General features: G+C 43.4%; 1 protein-coding gene across 2 annotated transcripts in view; it reads left to right on the top strand.

Moving 5' to 3' along the window:
- Dgkd (diacylglycerol kinase delta) overlaps positions 1–20858 on the top strand; it is a 96245-nt gene that overhangs the window by 9067 nt on the left and 66320 nt on the right. The gene's annotated exons all lie outside the window — the stretch shown is intronic.

Raw genomic sequence — 20858 nt, 5'->3', positions numbered from 1 at the left:
AGTGATAGGAAATAAAGAAGTAGAGAAAGTAATTCAAAGACTAAGCAAGAGAAAATTGATGTATTAGCTTTACTATCCAATGCAATAGGCCAAGGTCAAAGTCATCATATCTAAAGGCAAATCAATCAATCAATCAATCAATCAATCAATCAATTGAGTTTATAAAAGATTTCAGGTTCAGTAATTAAAAACTTGTGAGAAGCTTTTAAGTACCTAATAATACAACATCAAGCTATGTAAAAGCAAATTTAACACAAATATAACAGGAAGCTCAAATATGCACAGTCTGGCAGCAGATCACACATAGCATTCCTAGGAGAGGTAGAGGAGGGAGAGTTAGAAGTTCATGGTCACTCTCAGCTATGTGGTGAGTTTGAGGCTAGCCTGGGATACTTGAGACTTTATTTGAAAACAATAACAATATCAACAGCCTTCTCATCTTCCCCAAATCATAGCAGGATTTGCTTTTTTGAGGCAGTGTCTTGTTAGGTCACTCTTGTTGGCCTCCCCAGTGCAGAGTTTTCAGGCATGCATCACTGAACACAGCTTCATAATTTAATGTAAATGTTGAAGGTGGTGTTAGGACAAAGCAGATCAGGAAAAGAGCTTATGAATATAGCAGAATTGAACAACATGACACATGGATAGACAACTAACCCCAACAGTCACAGAACTTAGGTCTCAAATGTATAGACACTCTTGTCAAAATTCCTCCTGTGCTGGCTACAAGGCAAGTTTCAGGAATGTTCACAAGAATGCAACTATACAGAGTATGTTTTCTGATAATTATGTTAAAATTATAATTATGATAATTATGTATAATTATGTATAAAAATAATGATGTTTTCTGTAGAATTAATACAAAGAAATCTTGAGAGTGTATCTGAGGTCCTCTGTGTCATGCTCCTGACTTGTTCCCCTCTTTTCTCCTTCTGATGTCCATCCTCTTTGCCTTTCTGGATAGGAATTGAGCATTTTAGCAAGAGTCCTCCCTTGTAATTAGTTTCTTTAGGTGTACAGATTTTAGTAGGTTTATCCTCTATTATATGTCTATATGAATGAATATATACCGTGTGCATCTTTCTGCTTCTGGCATAGCTCACTCAGGATGATCTTTTCCAGATCCCACCATTTACCTGCAAATTTCATGATTTCCTTGTTTTTTATTGCTGAGTAATATTCCATTATGTAGATATACCACAATTTGTGCATCCATTCCTCCACTGAGGGGCATCTGGGCTGTTTCCAGCTTCTGGCTATTACAAATAAGGCTGCTACAAACATGGTTGAGCAAATGTCCTTGTTGTGTACTTGAGCATCTTTTGGATATATGCCTAGGAGTGGTATAGCTGGATCTTGAGGAAGTGCTATTCCTAGTTGTCTGAGGAAGCGCCAGATTGCTTTCCAGATTGGTTGTAAAAATTTACATTCCCACCAGCAGTGGAGGAGGTTTCCCCTTTCTCCACAACCTCTCCAGCATGTGTTGTCTCTTGAGTTTTTGATCTTAGCCATTCTGATGGGTGTAAGGTGAAATCTTAGGGTCGTTTTGATTTGCATTTCCCTGATGGCTAATGAGGTTGAGCATTTCTTTTAAGTGTTTCTCTGCCATTCGATATTCCTCTATTGAGAATTCTCTGATTAGCTCTGTACTCCATTTTTTAATTGGATTACTTGATTTTTTGCTGTTTAACTTCTTTAGTTCTTTAAATATACTGGATATTAGTCCTCTGTCAGATATAGGGTTGGTGAAGATCCTTTCCCAATCTGTAGGCTGTCGTTTTGTTCTGAGGACAGTGTCCTTTGCTTTACAGAAGCTTCTCAGTTTCATGAGGTCCCATTTATTGATTGTTGCTCTTAGAGCCTGTGCTGTTGGTGTTCTGTTCAGGAAGTTGTCTCCTGTGCCAATGAGTTCAAGGCTCTTCCCCACTTTTTCTTCTAAGCGGTTTAGTGTGTCTGGTGTATCTGGAGATTTAGGTGTCAATTTCTAAGTAATTTATTGGTCAAAGAAAGCTAGAAATACTTTTTGAGTTGAATGATAGCAAAAACAAACACCCCCCCCCCCAGACCCAGAAATATCCCTCCAAAACTATGTGTGTAACTGTAATCCCAACACTCAGAGGGCTGAGGCAGGAGTGAGTGTGAGGACAGGTGGGGCTACAGATTGAAACACAGGGCTCCAACTAATAATAACTAATAATCATCCGACCAACCAACCAACCAAAAACAAACAAACAAAACAACAAAAAACCAACCACACAAAATAAAACCAAAACTAAAACCAAACCAACTCTGCCATCCAACCAGCCAAACAAGTGAGCACAGCATTGATGTAGCTGGAGTCATAAGCAGAGGAAAATCTCTTATCAGTCAGCATGGGCATTAGAAAAGAAATCCATGAAATTTGAGGAGCCACACACCAAATCCAGAGAAAATGGAACAATTTGTGTAAAGGGGGAATATGCACAAGTGCTGTGGCAGGAGGGAACTGAGGAAGTGAGCTGAGGATGGTTAAAGGTGCAGGGGTAAAGAGGCTGGCAGGCTGTGCTGGAAGCCACATCAAGAGGGAAGAAGTCTGATAGGATCCAGATGAACAAGATGGCTCTGGCTGTGGCACAGTTGTTTGAGAAGATGCTGTCAGTTCCCACAGCAGCCTGTGCCAGGGTGGGTGGACCTAGCTGGGTTTGAGAGAGAGTTAAGAGGACTCTGCTGGCTTGGTATGGGTGCCAGGGAAGAGGAGGTTGATAACTCTCATGAGGCAGTGGGTCCCTTTTCTGAGGCAGTGCTATGACTAAGGACCAGTTTGGGCATTTTGCTCTGATCACCTCCACCCCTGTGTGCTCTCCTGGATTAAAGCCTTTCCCTCTCTCCACACAGCTGCAAATCACCATATGGCAGCTATGGGGACAGTTTATCCCAGCCTAGAGACAGGTCAGGGTGACAGTGGATTATGCTGCTCAGAGATAGGAGGAAGGGCAAAAAAGAAAGGTTGGGGCAAGAAGTAGAGGAGCTGCAGTGAAGGGAAGGTGAGTGACTTGGTTTCAGCACAGAATTGGCTGTGGGCCCTAAACACCTCAGCAGATGTCCCCGGAACACTATAGCTTTTCCTGTAGCACATCAGGTCTTTGCACCTAAATGTAATGGCAACATACTAACATCACACATCCAGATAATTTTTACATTTCCCTGACAGAACTCAGGTGTTTTTTATGGCTTCCTTCTTGGGGCAGGTACTAGTCAATTCCTGCATTGACCTGGTTGTCTTAGCTCTGGTTTCTTAAGTGAGAACAGCTCCCTCACCTTCTCCCCACCATGACAGTAAATGCCGAAGAGGTAAGAGCAGTTGTTGCAAGATCTGATTGCTTCCTTATGGGTCTTTTCACATTGTTCTTTATCCTCTGTTTCCTGTAACCTGAAAGTGAGAGGTCTCAGAGACTCCTTAAGATCCAGGCTAGCGTTTAGGGAAGCTTCGAGTATGGGAAGTTTTGAATTCTGTCATGCATCCCATCAGAAGCTGTGTCCTGCCATCTTGTCCCTCTGAAATGTCATCACTAGGCATTTTCGTGGAGATGTGGGGTCCTTTTCAACAAGCAGGTTCTCTAAGTGGGGCTTCCTGGGCACTGTGGAAACGTCTTTTTCCAGCCTTTGCTTGTTTTAGCCTTTAGTACCTATCATAGCCTGAGTGTGTACAGTGGAGGGTCCTCTGTTGTGTCACTTACTCCAGCTCTGTTGTTCCTTCCCCTAGCCTCTGTCTTTTGGCAGAGCTTCACTATGCATGTAGTCCAGGCTGGCTTCACACTTGATATCCTCGCGCTTTAGCCTCCTAAATGCTAGGGGTATAGGTAGGTAACATTTGGCTAGTCATGGTTTTTGTTTTAATTTTTTGATTTTGACACAGGGTCTTGCTGTATAGCTCTAGCTAGGGTGACCTTGAACTCATAGAGATCTGCCTGCCTCTATCTTGTGAGCACTGAGATCAAGGTGTACATCAACATATCTAGCTATTTTTTTTTTCCTTTTTCAAGACACAATTTCTCTGTATAGCCTTCATTGTCCTGGATTCGTTTTGAAGACCAGGCTGGCCCTGAACTCACATTGACCCACCGGCCTGTTTTCCTGAGTGCCAGGATTACAGGTGTGCACCACCACACCCAGCTCATACTTAGCTATTTTTAATTAAAAATTTTTACTTATTTATCTTATGCATATGTGTATATATGTTTTTGTGTGTGTAGAAGATGACTTTTGGTAGCTGCTGCTCCCCTTCTACCATAAGCTTCAGGGATGAACACATTTACCCACTGAGCCATGTTTCTGACCTGATAGTTTTTTTTTTTTTTTATTTTTTAATTTTTTAAATAAACACAGGTTCTCTCTATTATGTAGCTCCGACCTCTGGAACTTGCTATGTAGACCAGGTTGGCAGTTGTTAATTTTAATTATCTCATTATCTATTTTTTCTGAGCCAGGCCCTTCATCCCAACTGTGATCTTTACAGGCCTGCCACCTGTATTACCATCTGTCTTCCTCTTGAGGCTAGAGCCTCACAGTTCTCATTTGTGATAAATGGGGCGCAGGTGCATCCTGTGGTGGAGGTAGTGTGGGTGTGTGACCCTGGATATCTCCCTCCCGTGCCCAAGACAGGAATGCCTTAGTGGTCTTGGCACTTCAGGCTTTTGGGCTTTTGCTTACTCTTTATGCCCTGGATTGAGTTTGCCTCCTGAAAGAATCTGGCAGCTTTCTCCCATATAAGTCCTCTTTGGTCTCCTCTTTGTATTATTTTGTACAGTTACTGTTTGTGGGCTGGATGGATAGTCTGACCTCTTGTCATTGTGTCCATAGACCTTTCATGTTATGCCTCCTCTCTTGATTTAACCTGTAGTGTTCAGGGGACCTCAGTTTTCTTTTATACTGATACCTTTGTGTATTCTACATTTTTCCCATTAGCCCTTCAAGTTGGATTTTAATTCAGCTGTTGGGTGATGAATTTTGCTTCTTTTTCTAATCTTGGCCTTTATCTAACTTGTTGTCTTTTAAATTTCATCCTGGTCTCATTTTGGTATTCCCTGTCTTTTGAAAAATGATTAATTTAAATTTTCTAATAAAGGCAGTGTCTTCCTGGAACTTACTAATGAAGAGAAGCATGTTACAAGTTTCCCCCTCTCTCCCTTTGCCTTTTTCTCACCTCTTCCTTCTTCCCCCCTCTCTTTCTCCCTCCTTCCCACTTCCCTACCTTTTTCTCTTTGCCCTCCTCCCCCCTCTCTCTGTCAATCCTCAAGTGGTCCAAAGGTCTCTCCCATGTTTGGCAAGCTGTCTATTCTTGAGTCACTCCTCCAATCCAATAGCATGCATTTTCTAAAGCAGCTTTCTGTTTTCTAAAATAATTCATTTCATAGTTGTGCACATACTTTATGGCATATACTTTTAGTTTACTTACGTTCTCCATTTTGTTTCTGCTAACTGGTTGGTATCATCATGTGTGTGGCTGCTGGAAGAAATGCTGAATGCCCTCCAAGTGGCTTTAGCTATGTAGCCTCCCTATGCAGTTCCACTTTCAGTGTCCAGTGTAGGTGTGTCCTTGAGTTGTGGGTATTTAGCAATCTCCTACCACCTACTACTGACTGGCTGGCCCCATTACATCTTAGGTGAAGAGGGGGCTGTGGTCATTGGTGGGAGGAATCACCTGCCTCCAGTTTGAATTCTGCTCTGATTGCCTGATGAATGGTGCTTTGTAGTTATGGAAAAATTGAAGAGGCTTCCTCTGGCTCTCCCTTCCTCTTTCTCTCCTTTTTAGATCTTACTAAGACCAGTCTTTGTTAGTATTTGTATAAAAATGCCATGCACACAACCAATCCTAAATCCAGTGAGGTTTATTGGATGGAGATGGGGGGAGAGAGAGAGAGATAGACAGACAGACCTGGTGGGGGCAGGGGTGCCCCGACAGAGAGAGGAGAGAGAGCAGGAGAGAGGAAGAGAGTGCAAGAGCAAGAAGGCAAGAGAGAGACAATGTGGCAGGTTGGGCCTTTTATGGAGCAACTGAACCATGCCTGCCAGGTGGGACTACCTGGCTGGTGACATATGATGACATCATAGGTTGCTAGGCAACCCAGAAGCAGGCTGCCTAAATACTAACAGTCTGGCCTCAAGCTTCTCTCTTTCGCCTTCAGCCTCCCAAGTGCTAGGGTTCTAAGCCTTTACTATCATTTCCAGCTACAAAAGTTTTTAATTTTAGAGAAGTCTTTTTTTTTTTTTTTTTTAAATTTTGTGGCTTGTTCTTTTGGTGTTATATTTTAAGAAGCTATTGCCAAACCCAAGGTCAAGATGGATATAGTCCTCTGGACTTCTGAAGCTTTATTGTTGTAGCTCTGGCTGTTTGGAGTTATTTTTCTTATTTGATGTGAAGTAAAGTCCATGGGGTATTCAGCTGTCACAGCTCTCTAGCTTCAGTCTCAAGTACAGTGTCCCAGTGAAAGTGCTTTCTAGGAAGAATTTGTTGTGTTGATACTTTTGGAGTTTTTGTTTGCTTGTTTTGTTTTGGTACAGGGTCTCACTGTGTGGCTTAGCTCTTGATGATTTCCCCACGTCCACCTCCTGAGTAACATGCATCAGGCTGCCAGTAGAGGTTTTTTTGGGGGGATGGTGAGACAGGGTCTTGATCTATAGCACTGGCTGGCCTAGAATTCATTGTGTAGCTTGGGCTGGCTTCTAATTGGCGACCTCCTGCTTTGTTCTCCCAAGTTCTGGGATTAATGGCTTGACAAGTGCAACATTCAAAGGTAAATATCTGCCCTTCCCCTCCGAGCCCTGAGATTAGATGCTTGGCTCAGCTCTCTGCTCTTTAAGGTTTGAAATAACATTGATGCCATTAGACCTAGGGCTGTGCCCCTCCCTCTTTCCCCTTTTAGTCATGTATGGGTTTGAGGGCTTTATAAAAATCTTTTGAGTAAAGGGAATTTAGGAGTGCTACTGGTCTCCTTCTTGTGTATGGCCAGATGCTTTCATGCTTCAAGTGGACAAGTAGAACCCAAGGTTGTCAAGGCTATGAACAAGAAGCTAAAATAAATTGATAGCTGGGGCATCTTGACCTTATGTTCTTAGAATAGAGTTGGATAATTTTCCTCAGAGCTCTTCATCAAGTACATTCGATTCTAGTTAAACCTAAAATGGCCTCAGCAAGAATGCAAGATGGAGAAACCTCTACAGTGTTTTGCCCTGTCACATTCCCCACTAGTTCCAAGGCATGAAGCAGATGGTTGACTTGTTCTTTTGTGTGTGTATGGGGAGGTCATAGTTGGCCCTAAGGACCAGTAGCTTAACTGAGCTTGTTCTCATAGTTGGCCATGCAGCTGCGGATGCAGGGTCCTGTCATGAGCCTGGTCAGACTAAGAATCAGTTGTCTAGCTAATGCTGACAGTAAGGTGGTCAGCCATGGGGCCTAGGTAAACAAGAGACTGAGATAAATTATCTGATGTATGTCTCCTTTTTTCCTTTTCTTGAGGTTTTCTCTGACCATGGCAAGCACTGGGAGGTGGTTGCCCAAACATAATTTCAGAAGGAATAAGCCACTCCCTATAAAGAGTACATTAGGCTCTGAGCAGGGCAAAAGGGAGGAGTTGGCCCAGTTATTTATTTTTTTTACCATGATTTTTTTTTTCTCCATGATTACCCAGGATTGGTTGGCATAGAAACAGCAAGTTTCTCCTAAGGCCATGCAAAGTCCTCCCTATTTCATAAAAAGAAGGTTTAGCCTTCTTAAGTTCTGTAGGACTACCTCGGTGAGGGAGTCAACTTAGCTCTTCAGCCTGGAAATATAATTCTTCAGATGGCCTAGGTTTAAGTGTGTCTGGGAGGTGAGTTCCCTAAAGCTTTGGCTCCCAACAATCAAGGCTGAGGTGCCTATGGCAGTTGCACCAGTATTCCTGCCCTTACTAGGCTAGGATAAGAATTGGGGCATGTTTGACCATTGCTAACATTGAGTCAAAGCCAGTATGTGCTCTCTCAGCTTCTCCATTATAGGCATACACTTGGGAGATAAAATAGAGCAGTATATGTAGAGTGGATGCATGACTTTCCAATGATTTGGAGGAGGCACATTTAATTGAACTGTTAGTACAAGCAAGCCAGAGAGAGACTTTGAAGACATGCTGCAGGTACCTTGTTCTTGGCAGCACGATTTACCATTGGCATGGCATACATAAAATTGTAGTCCCCAAAGGCCTTTTTCTAGACAGTCTTCTCTACAAACTGATTTACTGATCCTTGATTTTTTTTCCCTAGACCCATATTGTTCCACCTCTGGGAGGGATATAAGAGGGTAGAACTCTACCTGAAAGACAGGGTTTCCATCCCTGGTTTTTCTGAGTTCTGATGTTCAAGTTTGGGGTTCATGGGGATTATATATCCTGAGTTAGTAAACTCTGGTCCATTTTATCTTAAAGGGGTCCAAGGTCCAAGTGACAGCCCATCTGTCCTTAGTAGCGTTCTCTCTCTCTCTTTTTAAGTTTTACTCATGGGATGACACCAGCTACTTTGACAGTACTAGTACTACTACTCTGGAGTAGTAAGGATAACTGGATAGAGTCCCTTCCAGACAGGTTCTAAGGGGTGGGGACGGATCCTCTTTATCCAAACCAACTCTCCTTGCTGGAGTTGGTGGTGGCTGTAGGAAGTAGGAGATGGCAGGATTCCCTTAACAGTTCAGTGAATGGCCTGATGAGCAGAAATTTCTGTAAAGCCTGCAAGGACTTGAATAGACATTTCTCTTTGGGGAATACCTTGGAATTTGAGAGCGCTGGGAGGTGGTTGCCCAAACATAATTTCAGAAGGAATAAGCCACTCCCTATAAGGAGTACATCAGGCTCTGAGCAGGGCAAAAGGGAGGAGGTTGGCCCAGCTATTTATCTATTTATTTATTTATTTATGTATTTATTTATTTATTTATTTATTTATTACCAGTTTCCAGTATCAATTTGGTCAGAGTCTCCTTTCTATCTGACCTGAGCTCACATACAATGTAATTTCTAATTAATATTTAAAATACCCTTTTCAGATTTTGAGACACTTTGACCATGAAAGCTTGGCCATTTTGGACCTGGAATGTAGAGGCAGTCCAAACTTTGGAATTTCCTGAAGAAGTTTCTTAGTAACTATTGATGTTCTGGTGGGATAGGCCTTCACCCATCCTCAGAAGCTGCCTACAAATATCAGCAAATATTTATAGCTAAAATCAGACCTGATCCTAGTAAAGTCCAGTGCTCAGTTTTCCCAGGCCCTTTTCTTTGAGCTCATATCCCTTGTGGGATCTTCCATTTTGGGGTTTATCTGAGCATAAGCTGCACATCTTAAAGTGGTGTTTTAATTAGGCTTTCCAAATTTGGAACAGAATACGAGTCTAAGGAGTTCAGCAGTTTTCACGGCACCTAGGTAGGTGGCTTGGTGGAGATCCATAACCAGTTGCCTTCCCAGACTCATGAGAAAGATGGGTCTGCTGTCCAGCAGCATTCAGCATACTTGTTTATCCTGTGTAATCAGTTCTTGTCATACTCAGTCAGTCTCACCTGGGGTATATTCTAGGTGCTCCATAAGCTGGCCTTTGGCAAGGTTACCAAGACTTGGAGAGTCCCCACTGGTTCTGAGGCCACTTCTTGTGTGGCCAAGTCAACCATTCTTTTGCCTCTGGCCTTTTGGGGGAATCCCCTTATTGGTGTCTTCTGCATTGAACAGCAGCCACCCTCTTGGTTAAGTAGATAGCTTCTAATAGGGCTAAGAATTCTTCTCTATTTTTGATTTCTTTTCCTGTTGAAGTTAACAAATCCTCTTTCCTTGTATAGAGCCTCTTGGACATAGACCGTGGTGAAAACATATCGTCTATCACTGGTGATAGTGTTTAAGTGCTTAAGCTGTGTTACAGCTCTGAGAGGAAAGGCTTCCCAATGTAAGTGTTATGGCTCTGCCCCTGCAGGAGAAGGTTTTCCTGGTACAGGTGCTACAGCTCTGAAGGGAAAGATATCCTGGCAATCAGGAGCCAAAGAATATCACAGAGTCAAACTTCACACAAGAGATTTATTGGGAGGGGAAAAACTCAGAAGGGTCACTGCCTCTGCTCAGGCAAGAACCAACAGAGAACTGAGCAAAAGACAGGGTTTATATATTGTTTCTGGTGTGTGTGTGTGTGTGTGTACGTGTGTACTTTTTGTCGGGCTGTTGGAATTGGAGGGATTATGTGGCCTGATCTTGAGGCAAGCTCAGGAATTGGTAGGATTTTGTTTTCTGTAGGGTGGGGCCTGGCTACTCTCTCATCTTGAGTGGCTGGGAATGGCTGTTACAGCCATTATGGAAGTCTTGAGTTTGGGGTGGGTGGGTCAACACTGGCTGGTCACTCTTGAGCTTCAAGGGTTTAGGCCTGACTGCCGGAGTAGTTTAGGGGTGGAGCCTGGCAGCTGGAGGTCTCCAGGTGGACCTCCAGTCATGGGTCTTACAAACAGAGACTGTGCCTGGCAGGGAATAGCCAACAAATAGCCTGTTCTTTCCTCCAGAGGTGTACTTGAGTCAAAGTGAAAAGCTCAGCTCATTGAGCTGAGGGTTCCTTGATTAAAGATTTAATACTTGATTCTGTTTTGGATGAAACTGCTTCTGTCTGTAACAATACCTCATCTAGTGTAACCAACAGGTCATCGGTCAGATCAAGCCTGATGGACTGGATCAGGTCACTCACTTCAAGATAGTCATTTAGGGGGTCTTCAGGGTCATCATCCAGCAGGAGACTGGCAGGATTGAGGGCTGATATCGTGTGGAACCAAATGTGGGGTTGATTGAGAAGTAGGGCTTGGTATTAGGTCACACGGGTGTTAGACATCCATCTCTTGGGTTTTCAAGAGGACTTCAACAGAGTGTGGGGCTGTTAGGAACAGTTAGTTACCTAAAGCTAATTTGTCAGCTTTTTTATCAGTATGCTCAGCCATCTAGCTTTGCCTGTGTCAATCTCTTAGACAGATATGTCATGTTTTTTTTTCCTGGGTTCCAGGATTTGTGTGAGGACCTCGTACGCAGTGCCTCTTGCTTCATCCATGTATAAGTAAAATGGCTTAGTAATGTTTGGGGCCAGGGCTGGGACAGATACCAGGCTGATTTTCAAGGCTTCAAAGGCCCTCTGCTTAGTGTCAGTCCATTCCAAAGGCTTGTGTATCTCTGGTGCTGCCAGAGGGTCTTGGCTATTTTAGCAAATCCCATTATCCATTGCCGGCAGTATCTGACTGTCCCAGAAAGTTTCATATTTTCTCCCCCACATTATATGGAATCAGGGATTTGCAGGATGACTGAAATATGGTCCTGGGAAATCCCTACTTAACCTTCCTCTAGGTTGTAACCTAGATATGTGATCTTAGGGACACACAGCTGAACCTTCTTGGCTCACACTCTGTACCCCAGGGCTTGAAGGGTTCCTAAAAGGCCTTCTGTCATATGTCTACATTCCTCCTCAGTGGTTGAAGCTTTAGGTCTTCTACATATTGGAGGGTGCTTTGTAGATATTTTTGTCTGACTCCGAACAGATCTGTACTCAGTGCTTCATCAAATAATGTTTGTTAAGTTTTTGAACCCATTCTCCAGGTCTGTTTCTCTTATTTCCTCTTGTCTCTTTCCCTAAGGGGAAACACAGAGTTTTTTTCCCATCTGTTTTTAGCTGAAACTTGGCTTTCTGAGCAGTTTTCAAAAATTGAGATCTATTCATCCTTCAAGCCTTTCTAATTTCTGGAGCTTTTTCTCCCGTGTCTGGGGACGACTGCATGACAAGGCCATTTTAGTGGCTTGCTGGTTTTCAGGGGCATTTGGGTTTATGGGAATAAATACCTGATTAGTCTCATAGAGGAAAACCCAGCGGATGATTCATCGGGTCCTTGAGTAACCTGACTTACCTTGGATAAGTTGGTAGGTTTCTGTTAGCTGCTTTTAATCTTCCCAGTAATGTTTGGCAAAAAAATATCCAATGCCCCTTTATCCTAAAACAGGCTGATAAAGGTCTTGTGGCTTCTCTGAAGAAAAGGAGGGTTTTGGGTCACTGGTAGAGAAGGAGACATCATAAACCATGATGGGAAGTAGTTGAACTCCTCCTCCCCTGCCTGTCTGGAGGAACTACTTCCCTCTTCCCCAGGTGCACCCTGTTGCTTCGAGCAGGTGGGGGGCCAGAGGGTGGGGGCAATCGAGAGAACTAAGCTTAGTAAGCTATTTCCTCCTCTCCCTGTGTACTCTGCTTAGAAGACAGCCCTCCCCACCCCCATGAGAGGCTGGGTCCTTTCCCATCTCCACAGTGGGAACATGACCCAGGATCCCAGGACCTTGAGAGGCAATCAAGGGACAAAACAGGCCAAAAGCTAGCATGTCAGAGTAGGTGAGGGGAGAAATTAAGTTTCCTCTGTCAGGGGGAGGTTTTGAGTTTCTCTGGGTGATCTGGCCATGCCCAAAGGATTCAGTTCCCCAACAAGAGGCCAAAGGTCTTAAGTGGAGTGGTGGGTAGGGGGTTAGAGGTATGTCTCACACCAGAGAAGCCATTTGTTATTATGGGCAACTGGTGACCGTCACTGCTAGCTCTGAAGCCACCACTGTATCCTTAGCAACAGCGGCAACTGGATGTAAGCAGGAAGGGGGTAGGTGGAGTGCTGCAGCATGGGCAGTAGGCTCCAGTCTTGGGAAGGCTCACTCTCCCTTCTATTTATTTATATCTGTTTCTCCAGCCAATAAAACTGACAAAAAAACTTAGAGAGACATAATCATACAGAGAGATACATAGTAAAAAACCACCAGAGGTGGTCCCCACACATTCACTCACCTGATCAGTCCAGGGGGTCCTGGTGATGTCTCACACAGATCCCAGACATACAGTCTAAGGTCACTTCTACCTTCCCTTCTTGTGTCCTAACCAGATTTACCTCTGGAGGTGTTCAGACCAGATGACTGTTGACTTACCTTCCCCTATCTCCCCTTTTTGGGTGGTGGCTTGTTGCCTGTGGATCACATGGTGGTGATCATTCAGTATTTTTCTGGGGCCCTGGAATGTTTCAGGTTGCCTCCTAGGAACCCTTTATAGCAGTGCACTTTCTCCTGCTCCTGGGGGTACTGAGGTTACCAAGTGTTGAGGTTCAGTCACTGGGGATCTCGCTGGGGCCTCCAAAATATTAAGAGGATCCCAGGAGAGCTGACTATTCAGTTTATAGACGATTGAAAGTCTTTATTCCAGCTGGCTGGGACTACACTTGGGTATTCAAGATCTTAGATTTTAGATTAAGTGCTCAGTTTTTAGAATAAGTGGTTTTTAAAGGCAAAACCCCGATACCTCACTTAGCTGCAGGGGGAAGTTTTGTGCAAGCAAGCAGTTTACTGGAAGCTAAGCTAAGTGGTTAGCAGGAGGGGAGGTTTGCACAACCAACAGTTTAACAGAAGCTAAGTTAAGTTAGCTAGGGAATCTTGACCTTGTGTTCCTAGAGTAGAATTGGATAATTTTCCTTGGGGCTGTCTATCAAAGAGATCAGATTTTAGTTAAACCTAAAATGACCTCAGCAAGAATACAAGATGGAGGAACCTCTGTACTGTCATTCCCTGTTGGGCAAAGAACCAATTCTGCAAAAAGGCATGACTTGTAGAAACATAGGGTTTAAATTCCCAGAATTGTAATAATGTGCACACTGTATGGAACAGCTTTGCTGTGTTGCCCTTTGTTTAAATTTTTAAATTTTGTGTTAGAAATTAATCTGAACTTACCTAAGCAGAGAGTTGAAGATCTTGGTATAAATAGGATCTGTTTTAGCTGGACAGTCAAACCATTTGAAGTATGAATACTGTCATTTTCTCCAAGATACAGTCTTAATTATGTCAGTGTCCATCAGTATCTGAATGAACTCAGGTAGGGTATGGAGACATAAAACAGGAAGGGGACTTAGTCAAGTATTGTTGTTTGGGAAACAGGTTCTTAAGTAATTGTTGTATTGCATAATTCAACTTTCCTATGCTGTGTACACACTTGAAAGAAGGCTGAAAGGATGTTATGGAGCAGTAGCTGGACCTTGGGTATGACAACTAAATTAGAAGCAAGCTCCCAATGCAGAAAGGTGTCAGAGAGGTAGGTTGCTTGGTGTTTTATTTCCTGAGGATCCCCAGTTTTCACTGTTTGAACACTACAGTGGCACTCAATGGGACCCTGAAAAGCAGTTTCTTTTTGGGGGGAGGGTTGGGTTTGAGACAAGGTTTCTCTGTAGACCAGACTGGACTCACAAGAGATCCACCTACCTTTGCCTCCTGAGTGCTGGGATCAAAGGAATGCATCACCACTGCCCAGTAAAAAGCAGTTTCTTAAGAGGTCTGTGTGCTGTGCTTTTAGAGGAATGGTGGAGGATCACTAACTTAGTGTTCATATTTCAGGCCTCTTAACCTCTGACTTTCCAAAGCTCCCTATTTCTCTGGTCTTGAACTTACTTTAGGAAAATTTCCAAACAGATACAGAAGTTGAAAGAGCTGAGTTCACCACACCCACAGAGTGTTTTGGTTTATCTTCAATCTACACCTTCTCTGAATCTTTCAAAGCTGGTTCTGTGTTACTTCATGCTTTGTGAAATATCCTTTTGCCCCAGTGTAGCTAGCTAGCCCCCTCCCTCCCTCCCTCCCTCCCTCCCTCCTTCCCTCCCTCCCTCCCTCCCTCCCACCTTCCTTCCCTCCCTCCCTCCTTCTTTCCTTCCCTTTCTTTCTTTCTTTCTTTCTTTCTTTCTTTCTTTCTTTCTTTCTTTCTCTCTCTCTCTCTCTCTCTCTCTCTCTCTTTTTTTGGCTTTTTAAGACAAGGCTTCTCTGTGTAGTCTTGGCTGTTCTGGAGCTTGCTATGTAGACCAGGCCAGCCTTAAACTCACAGAGATCTGCCTGCCTCTCCCACCGCCTCCCAAGCCCAAGGTATGTGCCACCACCGCCCAGCCAGTGTAGCTTTTTTAAAGGTCAGAACACTCGTCTTTTCTATCATGGTGTACCCAGTAGCATTTGGCATGTTGAGTGCTCAATAAATATTTGCTGAAACTCAGCAGCTTCATTCCACAGCTTCATAGAAGACAGATTTCATACTCTGTAGACTCCAAGTGAATCCTTTCACAGTGGCTGATCTATAGTACTGTGTGTCTTAGAATGTCTCTCCAACTGCTTGTGGTCCATGTTTGTCACTTGATTTATGGTACAGCTGGGCTGTGTCTCTGTGTTTATTCATTTTCCTCCAGGAACAGTAGTAGGAAGATAGTTTTTTTTTTTTTTCCTGAACCTGTGAAGGCCAAAATAATGAAAGCAACTCTACCCAAAACATACTGCTATCCTTCCCTCACAGCTGTTCCTTCTCTGTAGATGCAGGTGTTCCCTTGGGCCTCGGTTTCTTCCTTAGCAGCTTCACAGGGTGGCAATGCTGACATGAGGTCTCTCTGGCTTCTTGGCGTTTCACAGGTACTGTGGTATTTACCCTTTCTCCTGCCAAGTAGAAATGCTTGTTGTGGCTGCCTTGGGAGGGCCTCTGTGTGTACTAAATAGATTGTCTGTGAACACATATAGGCTTAGCAAGTTAAGTGAAAATCAAGGCCAGTTTCCTCCAGTGTTGATGCTGAAGGGATCCTATGAATCCTTTGTACCCAAAAACCTGGCATTTGTTCCAGTTTCTACCCTTTCCTTTTCTCTCCATGTTACCAGTTAACTGTATTATTATTATTTTTTTTTCCTGATTTTTTAAGACAGGGTTTCTCTGTGTAGTATTGGCTGTGTCCTGGACTCTGGTCTGCGTAGACCAGGCTAGCCCTAAACCCACCGATATCTGCCTGCTTCTGCCTCCCAGAGAACTGGGATTAAAGAAGAGTACCACCATGTCCAGCTCTCAACTCTATTGTTTTATATTTCTGTTTATTTCTTCTTGAGAATTTAAAACTGCATTTCTGTTCACTCCCAGTGCCCCTCATATCTTCCTATTGCACAAGGAGCTGCATACCTTTCTTTCTCCTTACTGCCCTGAGGACCTTAATTCAGGTTGTTAGAAAGCTTCTTTGCTCTGGAGCAGTTGTATAGCCTGCTAGTTCTGTTGGTGTCTGGAGTTGAGAGGCCCTGGGTGAGAGAATATGGTAGCAGGAGAGATGGGTAGAGCCTGGAAAAAGTCTGATTTTTTTTTTTTTTTAAATACAGGATTTTTCTGTGTATCCCTCCCAAGTGCTGGGATTAAAGGCGTGAGCCACCATGCCCAGCAGAAGTCTTATTCTTAAACTCTTGTAAGTGGGCCCTCATCAGAGCTGCTTGTTCCAGGCAAGTTGGGAGAGAGAGCAGTGAACTACGTTCTAACCTGGTACCTAGGAGGCCAATGCAGGTGGTCTGGAGTACACTTTGATCTTGTTATTCTTGTGCATAGTATTGAAGATGGAACTCTGGGGCCTTTCCCCTGCTAAGCAATTGTTGTATTACTGAACTATGTCCCCAGCCCATGGGTCACACTTTGAGAGAAATTGAGAGACAATAATTTAAGCTGAGTATGCCTGGAATCTTAGTATTTGGGAGGTAGAGGCAGCAGGATTGGAAGTTCAAGGCCACAGCTTCAGTTGCATAGTGATTTGAGACTAGATTGAGTTATATGAACTGATATCTCAAAAAAAAAAAAAAAAAAAAACGAGACAGGAGACTGAAAGGGGGGCTGGTGGAGATTGGTTGATTGATTGATTGAGATTGATCAGAATTTAAGCCCTAAGTGTGAGTATTACTCTGTAGGAGGGACAGAACCAGTGGTTCTTGGTACATAGTAATGCAGGTACTTCCTTTATTTACAAAATAAAAGTTATTATGCTTATTTGTATATGTGTATGTGTGGTGAGGGTGGGGTATGTGCCACTGTGGCCCACATGGGGTCAGAAGACAGGTTTGTGGGAGTCATTTCTGTTATGTTAATTCTTGAGATTGTACTGAGGTTGTCAGGCTTGGGAGCAAGGGCCTTCATCTGCTGAGCTATCTTACTGTCTCTGATACTTTTTTGAGCTTTGATGCTGTTGAGTCTAGACACAGGGGTTAGAGTGAGTGATATGAAATAGGTCAGTGAAAAGAGTGGCTTGAGATGAAGTATGTTTCATGTGTTGTAGTGTGGACCTTGTTGATACCAGCATTCAATGGGCAGTAGCCTTTGTTAGACAGAAATGTACCAGGCTGCTCATTATGTTAGGGCCTCAGTATGGCTGCTACAGTACTAGGTATTTTGTCTGTATTCAAGTCAGAAACAAGGAGGAAGAGGAGTTTTGAAGCTATCTTGTGTTCCCTTATGCCAGAGGTAGTCAAGCCATCTCTCTACACCGGCTCTGTGTCTTTGACCAGGACTGAGGAAGTGGGGTTGAGCATTGTGGTAAAGGCACTTGCAACACCATTGTGCTACCGAGATGTTAGTGAATCTGCTTGGCTGTGCCGGTGGGTATTTGCTCTGAAGTCCAGGTGAAGGACAAGCCTGTGCAGCTCTTGGGGACTAGGGTATTATTACCTCTTTTGGCTCTTTTCTAGTTCAGTTCTTCCTCACATTGGAGCTCCCCTCCTTGTAATGCAAACTTCTATGGAATAGGGGTTTGAGAATATGGTCACTTTTAATATTGGTGCTGTTGAGGAGAAACCAGGACATTGGCAAAGATGAAACTGGGTTGTCGTAGGTAAGAAAATAAAACTGTTTACACTTTATCAGGTTGGTATTTTAGAAGTCTTTAGGAAAAAAAAAAATCTGTGTAGTGTTTCTTTTGTCAGGTATGGGCCCTGGCTCTGTGGAGCTGAGAATTCCAGGGTGGTGGCTGCCCCGGTGTGCCTCAGTCTACATTCCTGCCATCAGAGACACTTCATGTATAACAAACACTGTATATGTCCCTGGTGCAGCATTTCCTTAGTGTCGCAGATAGACCATGGTGATACCTGCACGTAGCTCTAAGCATAAGCCCTTGTGTTGGAGCAGAGGAAGTTTACCTGTATCCACCTGGTCTAAGTTGGAGTTGTTATGCTGTGGATGTCTGTGTTTGTATAGGGGTGAGTGTATGTTTGTGATGTGAAGCCAGAGGGCAACCTTGAATGTTGTGCCTCAGGCTTCCCACCTATTTTTGATAGAGTGTCTCTCAGTAGGACCTGAGGTTCACAGATTAGGCTAATTTGGCTGGCCAGTGAGCCCTGGGGAATCCACCAGGCTCTACCTACCCACAGTGTTTCAACTGTAAATACGAACCACCACTCCACATGGGCTCTGTGATGTGAACTTGGGTCCTTGTATTGTGCTGCAGTCATTTTACTGATTGGTCATTTTCTCCAGATACCCTCTTCCTTTCTTTCCCTGTCTGACTCATATTTATTTTTTTAATTAAAAAAATTTAATTGTGTGTGTGCATGCACACACATGACTGAGCTGCCAATGGAGGTCAGAGACGTCAGGTCTCCCAGGCAGTTGTGAGCTGCCTGTTACAGGTATTGGGAATTGAACTCTAGTCCTCTGCAAGAACAGTACCTTAAGCCATCTAAGCCATTTCTCTAGACCCCTGTCTCATATTTTTAAAGTGGGCTTCTAAGTCTCCCCTCCCTGATGTGGGACGATGTAACCCATGTGGCAGCCATCAAGCAGTGATCTATTTTCCCACTCCCATTTCTGCACACTAAGGAACAACTATGGATATCTCAGACCCATGTACTCTTACCTGCAGAGGAACATTGCTCATACTCTTGTGCCCTGTGCCCACACACACCTATACGTATACCTTTTTGCAGTGGGCTGAGCTGCTGTTTGAGTTATTGCCTGCTTGTGGCTGTGTTTGAAGAAGGGAGAGAGAATACATCCTCCTCTGTGCCAGGACCCTCACTGTGTCTGTCCCTGACTCGCACTGACTCTGTGGTGGGGACGGTCTGCTAGACCAGCAGCATTTTCTTTGGTGCTTCTTGTAGGCTTGCATTGCAAAACCCAGCATGTGGTTTCAGAGGGCAGTTTTCTTTACCACTTTTAAAAGTTAACTGTTTTGGACTGAGTGTTTAAAAATATCTGTAGCATATCTGTAGTACGCAGGAACACGAATCAGAAGACAAAATGTAGTTTCTGAAAAGCTTCTAAGAAATACTGGTTTTTATCTTTCTCTCTCCTTTTCTGCTGTAATTCACCAGGGTCTCCTTCTGAGCGTGCTTGTCCTATAAATAGAACAGCAGGTCTCTTTGGGCAGCCCAAGCTTGCAAGCTCTGGTCTACTTTCTGAACTGTCTGTCTGTGTATATGGATGGTGGTGTGGATTGTGTTTAAGTTTTCCTTTTTGTATGAGATACTAGCAGTAGATGCAAAAAAAAAAAAAAAAAAAAAAGAAATGCCCTTGTATCTCCCCTTTAAAGATAATTTTTAACTTTTCTGGGCTTGGCTATTGGTTTTGCTGCCTTGTTTTATATTTTAAAATTTGCACTTAGGAAAGAAATGGAAGCAATTTCTTCCTCAAAGGTAAGGAAACTGAACTGGGTTGAGGAGTATGCCTACAAGTGAGCCCTTTAAGGTGCACAGGAGTTTCTCTTTGTGCTCCAGATGTCCACGGACGGGTGATGTTATATACAGATGTATCTAACAGAGTGCCATCCATGTGAACTTGGACCTGGAAAAGGTGCTCACTTGGTGACAGCTCTTCCATAATGCAGATTGTCTTATGTCCTGGTCTTAGGTCCTTGTTCTCTTGTAGTACAGAGCATGCATGCTAGTGACTGTAACTGGATGTATTTCTTCCTTGGATTGTGGCATTGTGTGATGTTTCCCTTGGTACTTTTTTTTTTTTTAATAAAGATTTATTTATTATTTATACAGCATTCTTCCTGCATACCAGATCTGTAGATGGTTATGAGCCACCATGTGGTTGCTGGGAATTGAACTCAGGACCTTTGGAAGAACAGTGAGTGTTCTTAACCTCTGAGCCATCTCTCCAGCCCCCTTTGGTACTTTTTTAACTGACTGGGAGATAGAGTAAGTGATCTTGTCAGAAGTAGGAAGTGAAGGTAGAGTATGAATAACTGTGCTCATCAAAAGTTTTCCCCTGGTTTGGCTGAAGAGGGCAGCTGATGTACCAGGTGGGTACCAGGGCAGAGTAAATTCTAGTGAGCCTGTGGGTAAATGTGGGCACATGCATCCCACCCAGCCCAGAAGATGCTTCAGGAAGATGCTCCAGGAAGATGCTCCAGGAAGATGACTTGTGTCAGGAATAGGAGAGGAAATCTTAGGCACCATATAGGGGGGCTGTGTGCTGCTGGCCTTGAAACCTAGCTCTGTGTATTTAGGAGATGAGGGAACTGGGGTTTGGTTTAATATTCTCTTCTGCCTCTCTCCCCTGTGATAAAGGGGTGGATTCTAGGTTGGTGGAAACTTAGTACACAAGTTTGCTATCTTTGTATTTTGGCACATTTGGATGACCTAAGGTTTCTGTGTTTTGTTCACTCTGGTTTTATGTTAGGAATTTTAAAGTATCCTCAAATGGCGGGTGGTGGTCGTATATATATGCTTTTAATTCTAGCACCTGGGAGGCAGAGGCAGGTGGATCTCTGTGAGTTCAAGGCCTGCCTGGTCTGCAGAGTTAAGATCCAGGACAGCCATGGCTACACAGAAAAACCCTGTCTCGAAAAACAAAACAAAACAATACAAAAAAGTATTTTCATATGTCCAGGTGCTTCATAAAATAGTTCATGTAACTATTTTAAAAGTTGCTTAAAAGGCAAAGCTACATGACGTTGCTGAGCTGTTAGTTATAATGTAAGGAAAGTGCTGAATGTGGAGTTGAGTTTTTGTTATTATTTATTGCCTCACAAATAAATAAATAAATAAATAAATAAATAAATAAATAAATAAATAAA

The sequence above is a fragment of the Psammomys obesus genome, unplaced genomic scaffold, assembly GCF_907164565.1.
Source record: "Psammomys obesus unplaced genomic scaffold, mPsaObe1.curated_primary_1811, whole genome shotgun sequence".
Taxonomy (NCBI): domain Eukaryota; kingdom Metazoa; phylum Chordata; class Mammalia; order Rodentia; family Muridae; genus Psammomys; species Psammomys obesus.
This window is presented reverse-complemented; position numbering and strand designations above follow the sequence as displayed.